Raw genomic sequence first — 14,716 nt, 5'->3', positions numbered from 1 at the left:
AACTTTGTTTATAACCACATAACCGCAGTTATACAGCAATACACAGCACATGTGTGTATATATATATACATATATATATATAAACCGTCATGTCAATAGATAGTCAGAACAGTCCTCTGCTGGAGAAAAGCAATAACCTTTTTTCCACCTGGTTTATAAACATAGACTAAAATTAATAGCTGAAATTTGGGGAAAAAAATCACTTTTGAACAAATAAAGATTTTGAAAATTGTAAAACAAACGAACAAAACAAGAAAAACAAAAAAAAAAGATACTTACATGAATCAATTTTTTTTTCTTCCTACCCTATCAATAACACTATGAAACAGGTAAAACACTGTGAAGTTTAACCTGATTTTCTCAACAGGTGTTCTTTGAGGCGACGTTCAACATGAAGGCTGATTCAGTCTTGTCACCTGTTACTTACATTTTCTCTGCAACTTTCTCTCCAGGCTGAGTGTGTGTGGTCTCTCAGAAAGAAGCTGTGGACCTCTGTCCTCAGTTCTCAGCTCCCAGTCCTCCAGTCTGACACAACTGGACCTGAGTAACAATGACCTACAGGACTCAGGAATGAAGAAGCTGTGTGATGAACTGAAGAAACCAGTCTGCAAACTGGAATCTCTCAGGTCAGGATTCATCAAACTAAAAGTTTAAAAAGAGTTTTTATTTGGATTTGTTCAGTGTTTATTAAAACTTTTTTTTAAAAATGACCTTACTGCACACATTGAACCTGGAACTAACAGAGCCTACAATAATCATTAAATTAAAATATGTTCAAATATGTTGCATTTACTTCTTGGCTCTGTATGCATTTTTCAAGGGAAAACATTTTTACAGGCAAACAGCCAAAAATAATTTCCTCATTTGACAAATCAAATGTCCTGAAATAGTGTATATATACATATATATATATATATATATATATATATACATATATATATATATATATATATATATATATAATGTATTTGTGTGTACGTATATATGTATGTGCAGTTGCCTCCTCATGTTGTGCACAAGCTAAAATAGCATTAAGATGTGGTTCAGATTTAGAATGACTTAAATAATCCATCTTGAAAACCATCAGTTGTGGCTGTTTTGGCCCCTGTGTTCTTGACTGAGATAGATCTACAATACAAGAAAGAAAATAATTTAACTGGATTTGAAAATATAAAAGAAAACAATATTGATACAAATGGTGACAAAAACTAAGTGTCCTTCACTGTAATTACATTTGTAATACTGGCCTTTCAGCTCTTCTATTTAGACTATTACTAACTTCAACCACTGATCAAGGTGAATCATAAAGATTTTATATCTAAAATGAAAGATCTTCACTCACTCTAACTATATTTTAACCATAAATTTATTAAGATGATTTTAACCTGAAGCCATCCATTCCTCATTTTGTGGGCATGTAGATAAAACTTACCTGTTGGTCCAGGTGCAGGTGGAGTGGCATCAATCAGTGCATCTCTTATATGAATAAAAGTAGAGGGAAAATTAAATTAACAACCAAGATGAAGCATATGAAACTGTACTTACACTGCATTTCTTTGTTTGTTTGTTTTTTTCTGTTAACCCTTTTACAAGTGAATTTGTAATGTTGTTTAAACCATAGTTTTTAGTAGCCTAAACAGACAAACAAGACTATCGTATGATATTTAGACAAGGTATGCCATTCTATTCTATTCTATTCTATTCTATTCTACAGTCATTTAGCAGACGCTTTTATCCAAAGCGACTTACATTTGAGAGTAAGAACAACACAAGCATGAATTCAAACAAGATGGGACGTCATAATTAAGTGATAGTCAGACTGCTTTGAGTCCAGTTGGACCCAGGTGCTGTCATGTAGTGCTAGAGGCAGTGCATATAATATTTTTTTTTTTCTTTTTGTATTTTATTTAAATACAAGATCACGATTTCATCACACAATATCAACTTGGGCATAAGTGCACACGGCTTCTTCAGTACTTGGTTGAGCCAAAGAGCTGGACAAATCTTTCTAACTCATTTAGTTAAGCTAAGTGTGGAAATGCTCCTTAAACAACTGAGTCTTTAGCTTGCTCTTAAAAGTGGATAAGGACTTAGCGGATCGGACGGAGTTTGGTAGATCGTTCCACCACCGGGGAAGGACAGAGGAGAAGAGTCTAGCTACTGATTTTGTGCCACGTTGTGGTGGGAGCGCTAGGCGTCTTTCGCTGGCAGAGCGTAACTGTTGAGAGGGAGTGTAGCTCTGGATTAAGGAGTGAAGGTAGACAGGAGCCGTTTGGGTTATTGTCGTACTTACCAGTTAGCTGGCTAGTCTGTTCGCTTCCAGGCTAGCAAGCTGCTGGCTTCCTGCTTGTGTCTGCGAAGGTAGAGAGAAGATTCAGGCAACGGAGAACTTGGAAGGGAAGTCAGAGTGAAAATGTGTGAAGCAATCAATGAATGACAAAAAAGATGAGCACTTTTTTTAATGATGCTTCTCTCAGTTCAGTTAAACTCACAGCCGCACTGCTCCTCCGTCTGTCCTGGCCCCCCCTTGCCCCCACTTGGGGCCGCTAATTATTGTATTGTATCAGCAGAAAGAGCCAATGGCCAAAAGAGCCATTGGTTTCCAAATTAATCATGATTAATCATCATTCATGAGTTTATATATGCCTGGAATTTTCCCATTTTTACTGTATTGTATCAACAGAATTACCCAATGATTACAAATCTTTAGTGTTAACTCAACTTCTCTTGGGTAAATGTCAGATGTCCAAAGGTCAGCAAATGCATGTGATTGTGATTGCAAATAAATGTGATTTACTTCTATATTTTGTTCTAAATCATCTCTATCATGTTCTGGATCATAATTCAGAATTCATATCATCATCTTACCAACCGTCTCCATGGTGATAATGTCTGTCATGAAACCACCAGATGTGATAATTGAAGTTAAACAGCCAACACTGATGAAGAAACTCTGATCTAAAACTGATCTAGCTAAAAACACATTTTTTTTTTATTCTATCATTGAAGTGTGAGAGTTTATGCAGCAGTGATAAAAGTCCTATCATCCAAAATAAACACCTGCTGATAAAGTAGATAATTTACATTAGATAACCACGTTAGGTGTAATAATCAGTTAAATATGTCGCCGTCATCCATGCAGGTCTTTTCGCTGCCATTTCCTTTTTTCCCCCAGACACACAATGAGCGATAAAGCAGCTAGTCTAGACTCATGGTGATGGCGCATGGTAGCATCCAGAACAAGATTACACTGCTTTCAGCTAACTTGTCAAAGTTCTCAGCTCTCCTCTTCTCCTTCCTCCTGCTGCATCCTCTGCTGCACCTGCTTGCTTCATTTTTCTAGCCACCAATTAGCATTGTGATAATCTTAGCTGGACACCTACTTCCAGCCAATAAAGCAAGAGAAAGCCAAACGTCACTTCAGTAACTCCCTGTGTATTCTCCATGACTGTATTACTGGCAGGCCGGCTGCTCCTCAGTCAGGTTCGCTCGCTATCACTAAGCTGTTGATGTTTTCGAATCGGACGCAGTGTGCATGCAATGGGCCAGCCCTCCTTCCGACCCTGAAAACATGATTGGTGGATTTCTGTAGAAACCTGGAAATTTTATATTTGTCACAAACTGCTATGAAGTCACAAACTTGCAACAAATGAAGACACAAAGCCAATAATGTGAGACTGTTCCACTTTGTTGGAACATCTGATGGCGTTCAGCTTTAGTTTCAGTTCTCTCAGACTTTCTGTCATATGTGTTGTTTTCTGCAGCCTGTCAGGATGTCTGATCACAGAGGAAGGCTGTGCTTCTCTGGCCTCAGCTCTGACCTCCAACCCCTCCCATATGAGCAAGCTGGACCTGAGATACAACCATCCAGGAAACTCAGGAGTGAAGCTGCTGATGGCTGCACTGAAGGATCCACACAGACTCAGGTATGCAGAGGCTGCTGCAGCCACACAATGTCTGATAGAGGAGGAAGATCTGCAGACATTTTCTCTGTCACTCAGTCCTGCTTCGTGCTGGATATGAGTGTTTTATGAACCATCATACATGTAGGAGGCTTTTTCCTTTGCTCACAGCAGATATTTGAGTAGGAGAGTCTCAAAGGAGAACATCTGCAGGACCAACAGTGATAACTGTCTGGATCAGACACAGAGATGGTCCAGAAAATGTTGGCTTAGCTTGGAACAAATATTTATAAAACCATACTCATAAATATTTATTTGCAATACAAAACAAACAAAAAAAAATTACATGAAATGCATATCCCCACTGTGCACAGAGGACTGTTGTGGAGATATAGACATGGAGGACAGGGATAAAAACAGAGATGTGTGAGTGAAAATGGGAAATTGAATTTAACTCTGAAATGGCCTCAGAGTTACATTACATTACATTAAAATATACGGGTGGTTGATTCCGGTCGGACTCCCAGTAAGGCCAGAAGATTCGTGACATGATGGTCTGAAGTTTTGGATCATTAAGGCTTGGTCTGCTCTTTTTGGTCTCATTCCCACACCATTCCAGTCTCATTCCTGGATCGGGTTGTCACAGATAGTGGATAGTGAATTGTTTGTGGTGGAATGACAAAAGATGAAAAAAATCCAGCTTTGATCATTTTCAGGAAAAAGAGAACTTTGAAAAAACTGGTTTTGAAGCATGACAAGCCTGATTTAACCAGTGATCAAAATGAGGATCAAATAGAAGGAAAAACATAAACTAGACAAAAGTAGGATAAACCATGGAGTCAATTAGTTAAAATGAACAAAAATCGGGTGCAGTCATATTTTCCTCCATCTATCATACATAATAAAGTTGCAGGCTCAAAAACTTAGTTTAAGGAATGCAGCTTAAATCAAGGCAAAATTTAATTCTCCCACCTCATTTCTCTAGCCATTCTGTAACTTAAGTGTCTGAAGTGTGACTTGGAGTGTCACAGAATCCTGTTTGAGTCTGAAGAAAAGTTTGAAGAAAATCTTATTTATTTGTTCTAAGTTTCAGAAGTCTTAGTCTTGTAACGTCCACACGGAAGGGTATGGGGTTATTTTTCTATCTTTAATCAAGAGCACAATTGTTTGCTTTGAGAGCAAGATTTAAACATCATTTAAATTGCATGATCTTAATTCTCTCTTCTCCCACCAAAGACAATCTTTCTGTTGAAGCTTTATTGCTCTGTGGAATGTTAGAAATGAAATAAATTGGTGGAATTTTCCATGTGTTTTGGTTCCAAATTTTACTAACAGAGCAAATTAAATGAAATCAAATTCTACCTGAGAGTACCGGGTAATACCTGATGGTACCTGATAGAACCTGCCTGCAACACCAAAGGACTCAGAGTAACAGCTGTCTCTGCCCTAGCTGCACCAGTCCTACTCCTCCTCTTTAGTTCGCCTCATCACCTCTACTTCTTTGTTATAGTAGATGTTTAAAAAAGTTTGTTGGCTTCACACACATCAAACTGTGCATCGTTACTGTTTGCGAAGCTGAAATATCTCCACTCATTACTGCGTGTCTGACTGATCACTGAGCAGTGGATGAACCGCGCTGCTGCGACACAACGCTGCATCTTTTCACATTTGCCTACAGGCAGAAGAAGACCTACCTATCCTGAAAGTTTAGTTATTTAAATGCTTGTATTGGATTGTGAGCAGGTTGGCCTAAGAGTGGCTGGAAAACAGTGAGGCAAGGACCGCAGAATCCAATCCAAAAAGGTTTTTATTTACCAGTCATCGGTTCAACAGAAAAAACTTACTCCTTCTGTTGCAGGGTAGTCCAGTCACCATCAGCAGCCACCTTTGCAAATGAGCCAATCAACCTCATTTATCCCCTGCTGCTGATTGGGCTGTACCATTCCCCCCAACAGGTGTATCCTCAGTTATAAACAGACATCTCTATTAAAATTACTTCTATAAAATCTAAAAGTATTTGCACACTAAATACATAACGCTACAATCATAAAGTAAACCCATAAACTAATATGCAAATAAATTCCAAAATCTTCCTGCCACATGGTCTCTCCCAAATCATCAAAAGCTATCCAGGCCACCTGCAACCCACTTGCCTGGTCACCCTGGAGAGGCCATGTGCCAGGTAAGAAAAACTCCATTAAATTACCTATGGACTTCAAATTTACACGCCATGTTCTGCTTTTCACTGTTAACAGCTGTCTTTGCAGGTATCTGTAAAACAAACCACATGTCAGTATTAAATAAACAGTTCAACCTTTGTGCATGATTGTAATTCTTTTAAAGTACCAAACTGTCAATTAGCGGGCAAATGTATATGAAAACCAATTAGTGTGCTATACAATCTATTTACAAGTCCCAGGCAACGTAACGAACCTCAGCTTCGTTACTGTACATAGATGAATAGATATTTCACTATTGATCCGCACATTACTATTATTTATTATTCTCAGATACTTAGATCATATCGTAGGCCCGTTCCTACTTAGGCTATTTATTTATTTGTTTCACCGGGACACCGGTCCAAGAGTAATGCTGCCCAATGAGGAGCCTCCTGAACCTCCCAATTAGCCAGTATTGCTCTTGATGTGTATTTCAGCATGAGAAATCGGAGGTTTAGCGTGAGAAGTCACTCAAATGCCTGAGTCTCACAGCCAATGCGTGAGAGTTGGCAGCCCTGCTGACTGAATGTGTGTGTGAGAGAGACGGTGTGTGTGTGCGTGTAATTGACAGTGTGTCTGACTTACATTCCTCCCCATGCGGCTCGGCCTGGCTGAAGATTCTCTTTCTGGGGAGGGGGGCAGAGAGGTTACCTGGCCCAGGTACTCCTGGTTAGCCCTCTTGTGCAGCTTTTCAAATGGACTTTCAGATTAATATTTTTTTTTCCTTTCCAAATTTTGTACCACCTGCTTCTTACTTTTATTTTTGACATGGCCATAATGAAAGAAATCCCAAATAGGACTCTGCTGCTTTCATCCAACTTTCTCCGTAGCTACCAACGCTAGCCGGCGCAGGGGGACACGCTGTTAACAAATGACATCACGGACCTTCAGGTGCCGTATGATGCAGACACCTGGCTTAAATTAAGCAGAGCAAAGTAAATAGACTTCATATCAGCCCTAAGGACTTATGTATGAAATAACTTTACAAAAAATGAAAAAGAAGGACATTTTTGCTTTCATTTTAGTTTTAGTTTGATTTGTAAACACACAATACAGTTTCGGTTTTTTGACTCTCGTTTTAATTTTTGTTAGTTCTCGTTAACTATAATAACCTTGATGCTAACTTTAGCTTCAGATTACAGTGACTAACCTCTCCAGGTGTATTTTAAGGTGGATCAAGGTACATGTGATGGATCCAGCCACAGGAGTTGCAGTTTGCTGGTCTTTTATTGGTCCCTCTTTATTAAGATTTTAATACTCAAAAGTTACAGCGATGCTGAAGCAGTAGCAGCATTCACCTGTGCTGTTTGTCAGTGTTTTGATTATGCATGCATTGTGGACGCATCTGTGTTTGTGTGACGTTGCATCTGGAGATATGTCAGTAGACTTAGTATTGGAGATCGGACAGAGATTAGTCTCCAATAAGGCCCCTCAAAAATCTTGGATTTGTTGCTACTTCTGCTTTGAAAAAGAGTCGCTATAAAGGTCTAGGAATACTCTAAATATAACTAAAGAGTCGTTAAGTCGACAGCATTGGGGTGTAATGGTGGCGTGTTTTTGATAAGATGCCATGACATCATAAATTAATGTAAATCCCTCAATTTTCATCTAAGGTCTAAGTATAAGTCCCGCCCACTTTCAACAGGAAGTACTTCTTTTCAGATGCCGGGGTTCTTCTCCTCAGGAATGAATCCCACACTCTCGAAAATACTTCACACTAGATCAAATTTTTTCATGATACCACAGTAAAAAAGCTCAAGTTCCTTCGCCGAACGTAGCCATGCTGAGTACTGGTCCGACACCATGAAACAGGAAGTATTTCTAACTGACTCAATGTACTGTTGATCTCCACCAATCTCGGCAGGGAGGACAGCAGTCAGACCTGGAACTGTTAGAAATGTTAGAATATGACTCTATAGCGCCCCCTACAATTATTTCATCAATCAGCCCCACCCTCTACGTCAGTGTTTCTCAATCCTGGTCCTCAGGGACCACTGCCCTGCATGTTTTAGAGATGTCCATCTTTAACACACCTGACTCAAATGAATGGCTCCTTAGCAGGCTTGCAAAGAATTTGACAAGGAGTTCAATTAATCTGAATCAGGTGTACTGGGGTAGGAATGAAGTAAAACATACAGGGCAGTGGTCCCTGAGGACCAGGATTGAGAAACACTGCTCTACGTTGACCGACATGGATGAAATGTGGCATATTGATATAACATGCCAGGACGTCCCAAAAAGTTTTTTTGGACCTAAAGGATAAATTAAACAGGAAGGTGGCCATCTTGAAAAAAGCGTCATTTTTTGGGTCTGCTTTTTCCCTGTTTCTTTGCCTCGCAGCATAACTATCTCCTTCTAAAGATTTGATCAAAGTGACCTTTAAATCTGTCTGAACACTCTACAAGCATGTGTGATCAAAACTTATCAAAAACTTTCTCAAAGGAGTTTGTGTTCAGCAGCGCCACCTTCTCAAGTTTTCATATTTCACCATCAAGCAAGTAGTCCATTATTACAGACATAAAACACTAAATCTGCACCAAACTCAAAATGTTTCACTAAAGTTCCATGCTGACCACATATACATGTCCAGATGTTGTCAACACAATAGCCCTGCCCCTGGGACCAGGAAGTCCCATAATTTTAACCCTTTAATACCTGTAAAACCAATTTAAACTCATTAATATCATCCTTCATGAGCTCATGGTTAAAAATATGACAGAGTTCTTGCAGCATCATGATTAAAATAGCTGCCTGTGAAATTCCTATCCTTTGCCATGAAACAGGATGTGGCTAGAACTCTGGACTCAGTTGACCAAAGCATTTGATATTTTACAGTTGTCATTAAAGTCCCAACCTGAACATGTTTGTACATTATAAACGACTACAGTGCCACCTAGAGGCCATGCTGAATTCTGCAGTTGTTAAAATCATGCTCCCTTTTATATTCATTTAACATGATTTGTTAGAAACAAGGTTATGAACACTTCTGACATCATCACTCAGCACTTTGAGGTGCCAGTTGATCCTCGGATGAGGATAATGAACCATAAAGCAGAAAATCCCAGAACGAGCATGTGTATGGCTGCAAAAAAGAGCGAGCGCGCTGTATAAGAGAGGTTGCTGGTGACGCAATAGGCCGGAGTGGCGCCATAGATGCGAGAGCCTTCATCGCTGCTTGCAGCTTTAATTTTCTGTTGAAATCTAATATCCTATAGGTGGAATTCCTTTAAACTGAGCCGACTTCCACAAACAAGCTCTTTTATCCTGGTTATTAATTAATAAACATAACTTCAGCCCGCATAGATATATTTGGAACAAGGACATTCTTTATAAGAATAAATCACTGTTTTATCGGACATGGTTTGAAAAAGGAATTCTGTTTGTAGGGTATTCCTGGCTGCCAAGGTATTCCTTTAAAATGTCATTTACCTGTAACACCTAAAAAGTTTGCTGTTGTCTTAAGTGCTCTCTTCAAATTTTGAAGAATACTTTATTCACAGAGATTAACACCGAATATAGACCACAGTTAAAAAAGTTTGTGGGACCTGCTGGGCCTTTGGGGCCTCGGGCTCCCCACGTCCCCCGCTGATGCTTTGGGTTGTGATCACAGCCGCCTTGCAGCACACATTTCTTCCTTGTTGCATGGCCACGCACATTCACACGTGCATGCTCACAAACGTGCTCGTCTCTCCATCCGCTTCTGACTAGATGTTGCTGATGTTTGTGTGTTGGTATGTTTCTCTGCAGGTACGTTTGATGACTAGTGTACTTTTTCATATCATCATTATCCTATTTTCTTTATGTCTCATGAAGTACTACTGTTATTTACACATTTTAATCCTGTCCTTTTCTTTCCCCCCCCTTTTTTTTCTTTTTTCTTCTTCACTCTTCCTCTATCTCCCTGTCAGGTTTGGCACTGACATACACTACTGTTCAAAAGTTTGGGGTGACTTCCCTATTGAATCCCATGGCTAAGTGACCCCAAACTTTTGAACGGTAGTGTATAAAAACTAAAGAAAATAAGATGACAATAAAAATAATAAAAATATCAAGGGCAGCCATGTATATAACATGTCTCCCTTGGTAGAGCAAATCTGTCTAGCAAAATATGGCACACAGACCACCGTTCTGTATGTTAGGATGCTGGACAGGACAGGGTTAAAAAAAAAAAAGTGTGGGAATTCCTTTGGCAGATTAAAGGGCCGCAACCATACTGATGACAGTTCAATATTAGATCTACACAGCGACTCTCTAATGACAACGGTCTTAAACCACTTTTTGTTGATGTACAGACACTCAACCACATGACTTCCAGGTAACTGTAAACCTAAAGATTTCAGACCTGCCGGTGGACTGGATTCCTGTCGGACTGCATCAGGAGTCTTCCTGTATTAGTGCTCCTGATCAGTGATGTAAATAGATGATAAAGACCTACTGGAGCCTCTAGGGGGCAGAGTAGAGCCCTACTGTCCCGTAGGAATGGACTGATAACCACTGATAATGTTGATTCAGTCATGTGATAACGGCTGGTTCAGGTGCTGGAGGAGGTGAATGAGGATGGCAGTGTGTGTGTGTTGTGATGAAGATGATGATGGTTACATCAGTTTAACGTGAAAGGACTCAATATGTTCACAGCTGATGTTGAGGAAAGACGAGACAGACTTTCCTGAACCCTGTCTCATCCTGTATTTCAGCAGCTGCAACTCCATGTCTGACCACTAGAGGCAGTCTAACCTCTCCTCTTCACTCAGGACTTTAGAGCTTTGCCATGGTGCTGATTCAATAATTACTAATTTAAAAATCAGATGAGATCTGGAAGAAGTGTGGTGAGTTGATGCTGCTGATCCCTCTGATTCGTTCCTGCTTTAGAAAGAAATGTGTTTGTGTCCACACAGCAGCAGGATCTGCAGTAATAATATGAGGGAACAAATCCTCAGTGTGATGATGAAGCAGCTGTTAATGGTCAGTAGGAAACAAGCCGTCACAGCTACAAACACACACATCATGGCCTCAAACAGAGTCTCTGACAGTCATTTAGCTTCATGTGCAGGAAAAGAAGCCACTTTAACATTTCCCAGCTGAGTCAGAACAAAGAATCTGAGCCAATCTGCTCTGCAGAGGATATTATTGTCAGAAGCTGATCAATAAGACTTCAGGGCAGAGAGAAGATGCAGCTCTTGGTTAGATCAGGAGTTTCTGCAGAGTTCTTCATCTGTGAAGAGACGAAAAGGAGAAGATGGTTGAAAGAAGAAACTGTGACTTCCACAAAGCATGTGTGTATGAGAGCCATATAATATCCATGTTAGCATGTTCTGACCCCCCTCGTCGTTTCAGGGTGGAGCCTGCTGGAGAACGATGGTTGAGACCAGGAGGTCTGAAGAAGTGTAAGTGTGTTTTTCATTTGATTCATCACATTCAACCATCTTCACACTGTCCAATCACTCATTCATTCAGCATCAAAGTGTCAATAGATCAATAAATGCAGCTTGATTGTGTTTGTTCTCTCCATCAGATTCCTGTCCACTCACAATCCACAAGAACACAGTGAACAGAAAACTCAAACTGTCTGACAACAACAGGAAGGTGACATTTGAGGGGCATCAGTTGTATCTTGATCATCCAGACAGATTCTTCTGGTGGCCTCAGCTTCTGTGTGAAAATGTTCTGACTGGTCGCTGCTACTGGGAGGTCGATTGGCGAGGAGACGTTAATATATCAGTGAGTTACAGAGAAATCAGCAGAAGAGGAACCAGCAAAGACTGTTGGTTTGGAAGGAATGATCAGTCCTGGAGTCTGAGATGCTCTGATGATGAAGGTTACTCTGTCTGGCACAATGACAGAGAAACACGCATCTCCTCCTCCTCCTCCTCCTCCTCCTCTGTCTCTAACAGAGTAGCAGTGTATGTGGACTGTCCTGCTGGCTGTCTGTCCTTCTACAGGGTCTCCTCTGACTCACTGATCCACCTCCACACCTTCATCACCACATTCACTCATCCTCTCTATGCTGGATTTGGGTTCTGGTCCTGGTCTGGTTTCAGGTCTTTTTCCAAGTCTGGTTCCTGGGTGTCTCTGTATTGAGTGTAAAGAGTCTGATGGTAGCAGAGAAACTCTGACTGCTGAACAGATAGTTCAGTCTGTACATGTGTGTCTCTTTCACTCAGAAACACCTTTTCAGATTCATGGATTTAATCAGTTTCTGTGTGAAACTCTTCTAAATGATTCCTTGGAAACTTCTTCCTCTTCCAGTCCTTTAAAGATGGAAGCTGTGCTTCTTCCAGGATCCACATGTTGTTTCCAGTCAAAGCTTCACACTGAATATCAGGATGTTGTGTTCACTTCATATCAGCTGCAGCTAGTTCCACTTCATGATGCTGGATATGAAAATCCTCCCAGTGTTTCACTCTTAGTTTGTTTGCTTCATTCTGTCTTTATTTGGACTTTCTGACATTTTCACATGTTGAATTAAAGATTCATTTTCGCTTTAGAATGTAATGTTTCGCTTCATTTTTCACCACGTTTGACTTTCTACTTTTTCATTTTTTTTGGTTAATTTTCATTAAACATTCATTTATAAATTTGTTTATTTTAAATAAAATTATTTTAGACTTTTTGTGAAAATATTTGATATTTAATTAAAAATTAATATGATGATCTAATTTCTCTTTTTTCTTATTTCCATTTATGTGGTTTTGATATTCAAATTTGCATATAACTATTTATTTTTATTATATTACATAAGTTTTATTTCATTCTAGTAAATTATCAGATCTGCTGGACCACCAAGCATTTAGATGATGATGATCCATAAGAAGATGGAGGAAGTCCATGAAGGGACTGATCACCAGCAGCGGAACCAGAACGGCTCTGATATCTGTCTGCTGCACGTTTTCATGTTGAGGACTCTGAGAGGTCAGAGTTCCCTGCAGTTTGGAGGAACCAAAGTAGTATGATCAGATCCACACAAACAGGATTACCCATTAAACTGGGACAGAACTATATGTGACCTGTTGGACTGGGGCTGAACTCCAGTTTGAGACTCAATGTTGTACTCTCAGGTTCGAGGGAAGTCTCTACAGCAGAGGTGGACAGAGGGGCCTCATGCATAAAGCCAGCATAGGTAAAAAAAAACAAAACACCAAATATAGTTAACTTTTGAGATTTATGAAAACCAAATTTGACATGAGAATGCTCCTACCTCCAGGCAAACTGTGACAATGGCATAGGCACAAAATCTGGGAAAATGGGAAACTACGACACCAACGGTACAGAATAAAATCAAGGAAATGATGAGGTGTATAGTCTGCTGCCAACATTTACCAGTCAGTAAAATAAAATGGGAGAAGTAAGCTTTGGTAATTTATTCTTAAATCCAGTAGAATTGGACAGACTGGAGTGTCTAGAAGAGATGAAACACACAAGATGTGGATTTCATTTATTTATTTATTTATTCTTACACAATCCTTGTTTAATTGTTGTCCTAATTTCTGTCAAGACAGTCTCCATTTCCCACAACTCCTTGGCCACATTGTTAATGGTGTTGATTGTGTCCCTCTGCACCTGCAGGACTTCCTCTGAGAACACGGCTGCTTCGGTGCTGTGTGGAGTCTCTGGACTTTACCCTCTCCAACCACTGCTGCAGCACCGCTGACCCAGTTGGAACACCCAGGAACTATAAAGAAATATTATTTAATACTAAATAAACTGCTACTCTCAGATGTACATATTTATTTTATACATTAAAACAAAAGACTACATTACCGGCACCATTACTGTCATTTAGCAGACGCTTTTCTCCAAAATTATTTACTGTGGGCTGTAGCATCTTGCCTACAGCCCCAAGTGGAAGGAGTTAATATGCACCCCTGTGGGATTTGAACCTCGGTCTCCCACATGGCAGACAGATGCTCTACTGACTGAGATATCCAGCCACATACCTCCGATACCTCTGGCGTATCTTGCCTTCTGACACTGCAATGACAGCGTCTGCCACCTGCTGCCACTACTCTGCCTTTCTGACACAAGTAATGCCCACGCTGTGCCCACCAATTAAACATTTTTACATTTGTCAACATGATCCATCGGGATCGCTCAAACCTCAAAAGCTTCCTCTTCTTTCTTCTTTTTCTTTCCAGAACCATCAGGGAATGATGTTTATTATAGGTGTTCACCTGACCATTTATAGCCACCATGTGGGCATAGAAAGGCATTAGCAATTTTTTTTTATTATTATTTTAATAAAACAAAAAAGCTCTGTTTTTCTCAATTAATGAGATAAGCCACCAGCCCCCCAAAAAAGTAGAAAAACCCGAATTGAAAAAAAACAAACAAAAAAAAACAAAACACTTCCATGCCATGAGTAGTGCTCAGCATGCAGTCAACAAATAACAAGTCTAAGGTGTGTGAATAATACTTTATGTATATATATATATATATATATATATATATATATATATATATATATATATATATATACTGCTCAAAAAGTAAAGGGAACAATAAAATAACACATCCTGGATCTAAATAAATGAAATATTCTTATTAAACACTTTGTTCTTTACATAGTTGAATGTGCTGACAACAAAATCACACAAAAAT

At 39.6% G+C, this 14,716-nt stretch overlaps 1 pseudogene; it reads left to right on the top strand.

The window, feature by feature from the left end:
- LOC121649630 overlaps positions 1 to 12,339 on the top strand; it is a 133,868-nt pseudogene extending 121,529 nt beyond the window's left edge.
- Positions 12,340 to 14,716: the final 2,377 nt, after the last annotated feature.

This window comes from Melanotaenia boesemani, chromosome 2 (genome assembly GCF_017639745.1).
Source record: "Melanotaenia boesemani isolate fMelBoe1 chromosome 2, fMelBoe1.pri, whole genome shotgun sequence".
NCBI lineage: Eukaryota > Metazoa > Chordata > Actinopteri > Atheriniformes > Melanotaeniidae > Melanotaenia > Melanotaenia boesemani.
The sequence above is the reverse complement of the archived record's forward strand: the minus strand, read 5'-3'. Positions and strand labels throughout refer to the sequence as shown.